This window comes from Biomphalaria glabrata, chromosome 10 (assembly GCF_947242115.1).
Source record: "Biomphalaria glabrata chromosome 10, xgBioGlab47.1, whole genome shotgun sequence".
Taxonomy (NCBI): Eukaryota; Metazoa; Mollusca; class Gastropoda; family Planorbidae; genus Biomphalaria; species Biomphalaria glabrata.
The window spans coordinates 1,087,642-1,096,018 of NC_074720.1; the positions used below are offsets into that span (position 1 = coordinate 1,087,642).

General features: G+C 35.4%; 1 long non-coding RNA gene across 1 annotated transcript; it reads right to left on the reverse strand.

Annotated features, from left to right (window-relative positions):
- Window positions 1–577: 577 nt before the first annotated feature.
- Window positions 578–4,640, reverse strand: LOC129928861 (uncharacterized). Its single transcript, XR_008780383.1, has 4 exons — window positions 4,539–4,640; window positions 3,803–3,856; window positions 3,471–3,665; window positions 578–897 (listed from the first exon to the last, which is right to left on the reverse strand). It is a non-coding gene; the product is annotated as an uncharacterized LOC129928861 (long non-coding RNA).
- Window positions 4,641–8,377: the final 3,737 nt, after the last annotated feature.

Genomic DNA, 8,377 nt, shown 5'->3' on the forward strand with positions numbered 1-8,377 from the left:
TAGGTTTTTGTTCAGTGGGCTATTTAATTACATGATATACAGGTTATCAAGAAATAATTATTTTCCGCGTTCAGTTTTAATTATTCATTTTCGCCATTTATATTTCTCTGCCCTGTTACGATTAAACTTCAATTATGTTTTTGTTTTAATTAGAAAATATTATAAATGGTATAGATTTTTTTATATAACACCAAATAAAGTAAAAAAAAAATTAAGTTAATTTTTGGGGGTCACATCAACGATGGTATCATCAATCAGGACAGAAAGAGTTAAGCAATGAATAAAATGATTTTCTGTAAAGGCTGCTATTTTTTTTTATTAACAGCAATTAGCATTTTAATTTTCATTAAATATACAAGCAAATATAAATATGCAAGTATACAATTTTGAATGAGAAAACAGATCTAGAAGAAGAATATAACCAGAGATAATATGAACATTTAGAAAATATTACCAACATTATGTCAAACATTTAAATATATTTAACTAACCAAAAAAAAAACCAATAAGCTAACATAGGAGTTCAATGGTGCGATGCATTTCTATAATAGATAATACCAGAATGACATGGGTTTTCTTCCTCCTTACAAACAATTTCCAAGGACTTGCATTAGTCTTAAACAAAATGACAGGCTTGTTTTGTTTTGTTTTACATGTTTCGGATGTTCCTTCAGAGTTGAAGATAGTTTACTTCCTAGTCCAAACCTCCCGCAGGACGACGGGGGATGATAGCGGGCAGGGTTTGAACCCTAGACCGTCGATAAATCCGAAGGACAGTCCAGCGCGCAAACCGCACGACCAGGCAGCCATCCAAGTGAGTGCCTCGGGTAATTAAAAAGGGAGTCCTCGAAGAATGAGGAACATTTGGCTGATTTATTTCAATTGTTTGTTGCTTTTCTAAAAAAAAAAAAGGAAAGAAAGAAAAACAACATTTAAGTAGGACAGCATTCAAGGGGGACAAAATTAAAGTGTTGCAACATTCAAGTAGGACATTTAAGCAGGACAACATTCAGGAAGGACAACATTCAAGCAGGACAACAACTAAGTAGGATAAGTGAGATCAGGAAAAAAATGTTCGAAATAGAATGATTAAAAAAAAACATTAAAGAAGGACAACGTTCAAGGAGGACAACATCCAAGGAGGACAACATCCAAGGAGGACAAAATTAAATTAGGACAACATTCAAGTAGGATAATAGAATGATATTTAAAAAAAAAACATTAAAGGAGGATAACATTCAAGTAAGACAACATTCAATTAGGATAACATTTATGTAGGACAACATTCATGTAGGACAACATTCAAGTTAGAGAACATTCAAGGAGGACAACATTCAGGTAGGACAACATTCAAGTAGGACAACATTCAAGTTAGACAACATTCAAGTAGGACAATATTCAAGTAGGACAACATTCAAGTAGGATAACATTCATGTAGGACAATTTTCAAGTAGGACAACATTCAAGTAGGACAACATTTAAGTAGGACAACATTCAAATAGGATAACATTCATGTAGGACAACATTCAAGTAAGATAACATTCAAGTAGGATAACATTCAAGCTAGACAACATTAAAGTAGGACAATATTCAAGTAGGACAACATTCAAGTAGGATAACATTCAAGTAGGACAACATTCATGTAGGACAATATTCAAGTAGGACAACATTCAAATAGGATAACATTCATGTAGGACAACATTCATGTAGGACAATATTCAAGTAGGACAACATTCAAGTAGGATAACATTCAAGTAGGACAACATTCAAGTAGGACAACATTCAAGTAGGATAACATTCATGTAGGACAACATTCAAGTAGGACAACATTCAAGTAGGATAACATTCAAGTAGGACAACATTTATGTAGGACAACATTCAAGTAGGACAACATTCAAGTAGGATAACATTCATGTATGACAACATTCATGTAGGACAACATTCAAGTAGGACAACATTCAATTAGACAACATTCAAGTTAGACAACATTCAAGTAGGACAACATTCAAGTAGGACAACATTCAAGTTAGACAACATTCAAGTAGGACAATATTCAAGTAGGACAACATTCAAGTAGGATAACATTCATGTAGGACAACATTCATGTAGGACAATTTTCAAGTAGGACAACATTCAAGTAGGACAACATTCAAGTAGGACAACATTCAAGTAGGACAACATTCAAGTAGGATAACATTCATGTAGGACAACATTCAAGTAAGATAACATTCAAGTAGGATAACATTCAAGCTAGACAACATTAAAGTAGGACAATATTCAAGTAGGACAACATTCAAGTAGGACAACATTCATGTAGGACAATATTCAAGTAGGACAACATTAAAATAGGATAACATTCATGTAGGACAACATTCATGTAGGACAATATTCAAGTAGGACAACATTCAAGTAGGATAACATTCAAGTAGGACAACATTCAAGTAGGACAACATTCAAGTAGGACAACATTCAAGTAGGATAACATTCATGTAGGACAACATTCAAGTAGGACAACATTCAAGTAGGATAACATTCAAGTAGGACAACATTTATGTAGGACAACATTCAAGTAGGACAACATTCAAGTAGGATAACATTCATGTATGACAACATTCATGTAGGACAACATTCAAGTAGGACAACATTCAAGTAGGACAACATTCAAGTTAGACAACATTCAAGTAGGACAACATTCAAGCTAGACAACATTAAAGTAGGACAATATTCAAGTAGGACAACATTCAAGTAGGATAACATTCAAGTAGGACAACATTCATGTAGGACAATATTCAAGTAGGACAACATTCAAATAGGATAACATTCATGTAGGACAACATTCATGTAGGACAATATTCAAGTAGGACAACATTCAAGTAGGATAACATTCAAGTAGGACAACATTCAAGTAGGACAACATTCAAGTAGGATAACATTCATGTAGGACAACATTCAAGTAGGACAACATTCAAGTAGGATAACATTCAAGTAGGACAACATTTATGTAGGACAACATTCAAGTAGGACAACATTCAAGTAGGATAACATTCATGTATGACAACATTCATGTAGGACAACATTCAAGTAGGACAACATTCAATTAGACAACATTCATGTAGGACAATATTCAAGTAGGACAACATTCAAGTAGGACAACATTCAAGAAGGACAACATTCAAGTAGGACAACATTCAAGGAGGATAACATTCAAGTAGGACAACATTTATGTAGGACAACATTCAAGTAGGACAACATTCAAGTAGGACAACATTCAAGTAGGACAACATTCAAGTAGGACAACATTCAAGTAGGACAACATTCAAGTAGGACAACATTCAAGGAGGACAAGTGAGATTAGAAAAAAAATTCATTGAAGTAAATATAAAACTTTTTTTTTTTCAGACTTTACTTGGGCTAATTTATAGAACAAAATAATTGCTACTGAGAGACTAATTGTGAAGCTAGATACTTACCTTAATTCTTGAAGCTCCCGTTTTAGAAGCTAGAGGAAAAAAAATGTGTTTTATAAACAAAGTCTTAAGCTGTTTTTTTTTTTACAATTTCAATCAATGTTTTGTTAAGAAGAGAATTTTGCACTTTCTTGATATTTCTAAAACTTTTTTTACCTCGATTATTTGGTCCTTCTTGTTCAGAGCCATTTTTCGATTCTGAAGAGAAAACATATTTGTGAAAATTATTATGTTAAATTATGTTAAAACATATGTGTTTCAAATTTTAATTCTTATCTTATAGATTACAAAAAAAAAAATATAATTACACTTTGATAGTAAAAGATATAACTTACGTCCTTCGCTTGTTTAAGCTGCTTATTCTTTATCTCTTGAGAATGTTCCAGCTCCTGAAAAGAGGACAATTTAAAATATATAAACCTTCTTGGGAGATATTAGCTACACCTAAATATCATTGGCAAGACAAAGTTCTAAACAAATTTCTCAAAGACGTTTAGAGTTTTAAAGAGCTTTAACATAATATTTCTCCGGTTACCAGAAACATCTTTACTATCCTTAACAATGGGAAATAACTCAAAATTTTTAAAGCTTTTTTTTTCTATTCAAACATATTTTAAAAAATAAAAACTACAGCTAGAAAAAAAAATAGAGAAAAGAAAAGAATCTTCCAGATTGAAAATGGTTTATATGAAAGATTAGAATTATCTTAAAATTAAAATTTGTAGCAGCGAGACTTCTAGGGATCTGTAATTTAAAAAGTATAAAGCAAGCATATTGAAAGGGGACTTTCGAAGAGTTCTAAAACGGTTTAGGACTAGAACCATAAGTTCCCGACCGCAGAACGAAGGAGCTAATGGTTTCAAATGTGAACCTTTCAGATCTACGGGGCAAACACCTTTACTTATCCACAACAAATGCTAGGTATCCATTAAACATTTCAAGTCCGTCTTCACCGGGTCTTGAACTCAAGAACCCTTGTTTCAGAAGTCAAGCCCTTTACCATTCAGCCATCACGCCCATTTTTTTTTATCAAAGATAAGATAAGATACGTAGATAGACTAATAATCTTACCATGAAATTAGTCAAATAACTTACAGCATACTTTATCTTTAACTTTGCCAGCTCTGCTTCAACTAACTTTAGTTTTTTAGTCACGCCTTCTGCACCCTGGGCTGTAACAGAGATATCATTTTAGTAGTCTTATCAAAAGTTTATCACTTTTACTTAATTAAACATTGTGGTATTACTGCTTTATTGCACCCAGGATTTATCCAGGCAAAGAGCACATCGCTATGGACAGAGGCGTAGTGAGCAAAGCGTGCACCCGGCTAAAGGTACACTATTGGCGCCCCCCCCCGCCCCATGAACATCACATAGAAATATAGACTTGTTGATAAAATGTATTTAATAATAATAGGCCTACTGTTGTAATCCTATTGGCGACGCGATAGAGTTAACTGTGTACAATCAGCTGACACATGTGACACAGGCCAGTAATACAGTTTAGCGTACTATGTCGACGGACAAAGGACAAATACTGGTCTGACGTTTGCACGTAAAGATGGCCCGTGTTGCGGTCATGTGATCAGAAGCCTTGGTGGACCAGAGACAAGAGTGTGTAATGTAGTGTAATTTCAGTATAGAACAGCTAGGAGGCCGGGATTGTTGACCATGCAATCGGTCCTAGTGGTGTCCTCGAGTAAAACGTACCAATCCAGGAAGAGATACAGTAGTTAAGTTTAGTACGGCAGTACGGTGATGTACAGTGTAACATTTGTAGTCAGTTTATTGTGCTGCCAATTGTGTTGTACTATTATATTTTGGAACTCTAGCTGTCAAGTTCTTGAGTTTGATGTGTGTATTGAGCAGTGTTTGGAAAAGGCCTGATTAAAAGAGAGAGAGAATCGTACCAATACAATACAAATAACCTTATAATGTATTACCTAACAAAAATACCTACAATAATTGTATTTTTTGAAGCCTTTCTGTGTGTGGCGGCCAGTGCATAGTGCCCCCTTGCCCCCCCCCCCCATCACTACGGTTCTGGCTCTCAATAAGCTCCAGTAACAGAATACACAGGTGTGCCTCAAGGAAGTCTTAGGTCCACTGATGTTTCTAATATACACATAGGACCTACCCAATGGCATTAATTCAGGAACAAAAAGTCAGGTTATTTGCAGATGATTGCGTAATATATAGAACAATAAAAAAAACTACACAAAATACTTGTCACACAATTGTAGATAGGTCAAGGTTATTCACAAAATGTAGAGAACTTTGTACTCAAATTACATCCCCCCTTTATGACGCATAAAAAAGTTCCCCTTTCAGACCTTGTGATCTATAGGGCAGATGATGTGAAGGTCATCTGTTTCTGTGGCATATGGCAACAGGGGTAACAGGGGTGTCATTTGGCCAGCACAACGACCAACAGCCTTTACTTTTCCCCAACTAGTGTGAGGTACTCATTAGAGCTGGGTGGACTCAAAGGCGCCCATACCGAGAATAAAAGGGCTAGTCTTCAAGAGAAAGCTGGAACTTCTGGTTTGGAAGCCAACCGCTTTACCGCTCAGCCACCGCGCTTCTGTTATGACACATTGAAAGGACAAAAGTACCACACATACCTTAATAGCAGCTGCTGATCTGAAAAAGGGGAGGGACTTGGTAACATGAACTCTCACAGCGCCAGATAGAAGCCAAGGGATAGATGATAAACATATCATGGAATCCCAATAGGGTCTTTTAACAGAAATTTTAATACATCGAACAATCCCTAAACTAAAACTCATATTTAACTTTTGTTAGCCCAACATTAAATTAATTTGGGACAACCCCCTACCCCCACCACAAGTCGCTAAAAAGAAAGATAATAAGATACAAAATAAAGCTACGAAACTAATAAAAATGAATAATCACTTTTGATTAGAGTGCAGGAGCGGGTAAATTACGTCACCCGGGCCACGTGCGGTCCGCCGGAGTGTTTTATGCGCCGCGGAAGCCAACAGAAATCAGATGTGCCCACAGTTTATACATAAAAAAATGCAAATATATTAAAAGTAATAATTATAAATATCTATAAAAATCATTTAAATTTCTGATTCTTATCTGTTATGAAAAGAAGGTAAACAAACATTGTCTATACATGTCATTCTTAAAAGTTTAAAGTAAACGAAGATTATTCTTATTGGCAATATTTCGAAGTATTCAATCAATTACAAACTCAGACCAATACTTATTTCATACTATGAAGAACTGTGTTGAAAGTGTTGGGTTAGCTTGAGACAAGATGGCGAGTGTAACAACAGATGAAGCCCGTGCTTTGACTGAGAAAAACACGTTTTTTAAAAAAATTAATTAAAGAACAATTTCCCAACCATTAATTTCATTAAAGCTCCAGAGTACACACCTCAATGAGGCGAGGTGGCTGAGCGGTTAAGCGATTGGCTTCTGAACCTGGGGTCCCGGGTTCGATTCCCGGTGAAGATTGGGATTTTTATTTTGGGATTCTTGGGTGCCTCTGATGGGTACCTGACATTAGTTGGGGAAGACACCCTATGACACATATATATAAAAGTTTATATTCAGCATAGTTATATCAATTAGCAGTTTGGGGTCAGTCTTATTAAATGTGTAATAGATCTAGACTAAAAAATAAAATGCATTTATAACAATCAATTAATGTGAGGAGGCACGACTACGTTATTTCAAATTCATGGCTCAAGCCTTCTCAACATTGTAACCACTCTGCTAGAGGAGAGCTTATGATCATGGACGCTTGTAATGCCTATTGTTTCTAAAGTCTCGACCTACTTTTAAGGTTTATGTTCACTAATACTTAGACTATGACCTAAAAAGTGGACTGATTCAGCTTTTTAAAAAATTAATTCTTGTGTTGTCGAGTAAAAGGAAATAATTGTGCACAATTGCTTGAGGTGCGCACTAGCGCACTGTTGAACGTAAACAGAAAGATACTAGAATGGAGAGAAGAACAGTGCATCAGGGATTGTGAAGAGTCTGAATGTTTGGGAAACTAAGAGGCCAACTTTTGTGCTGCCTGAAGGTTGTAGTAGGGACCTGGAGCGAAGCGGGGAAGGCTGTCGCTGCTCCACATTCGGGTTAAGTAGCAAAGGACTGGTATAATTAGTAGTTAGACTCTGAGGAAGCCTAAGGGTGTTATATGTTTGCCCTAGTGAATAAACACACGTATTTATTTCCTGTTAAACTGTGTTGAGTTGCATGCCTATTCGTTGAGTGCCTAGCCGAGAGTTGCAACAATATTTTACACCATGCTGGGACTGAAAATTCTGCACAGTGTTGCTACTTGCTGGTCCACGGCTACTCCCTCTGCCTCCTCCTATGCTAAAAAAAAAATTAAGTTAAAATTATTGCTAACAGAAAATTCAGCTGCGGTTTCAAAGAACGAACTTGATTAATTAGTACTAATTTGTTAATTTCTCGATTTATTCGTCTATTGTCATCGACTATGAATAATTATGCTAAAAATACAACTTGACCCGAGAATGGGAATAGGAAGAAAAAACGTGCCAAATGACAATGAAGGGATGAAATCCATAAATACAGCATTAAGTTGCATTTATTGCCCTTATTTCGATATAAAACAAAATAATAAATCACCAAAAATTAAGTACCTAATTTGATAATTTTTTAAATTGATTCATGTCTTGTCAGGTTCAATAAATAATTGTGCAAAGTTCTAACTTGATCCGAGAATGAGAAATGGGAGATAAACGTTCAAACATTTTACCAGGGAGACAGACTGACGAGTGGGTTGATATAATCTTTGGGCTCAATACCCAGTTGGGAATATTCGTCTCAAGAATGTCTTCAAAACATATGGTTGGGATGTCAAACTAAATACTTCAAAACAGTACTGAGAAAAGAGTTGATTA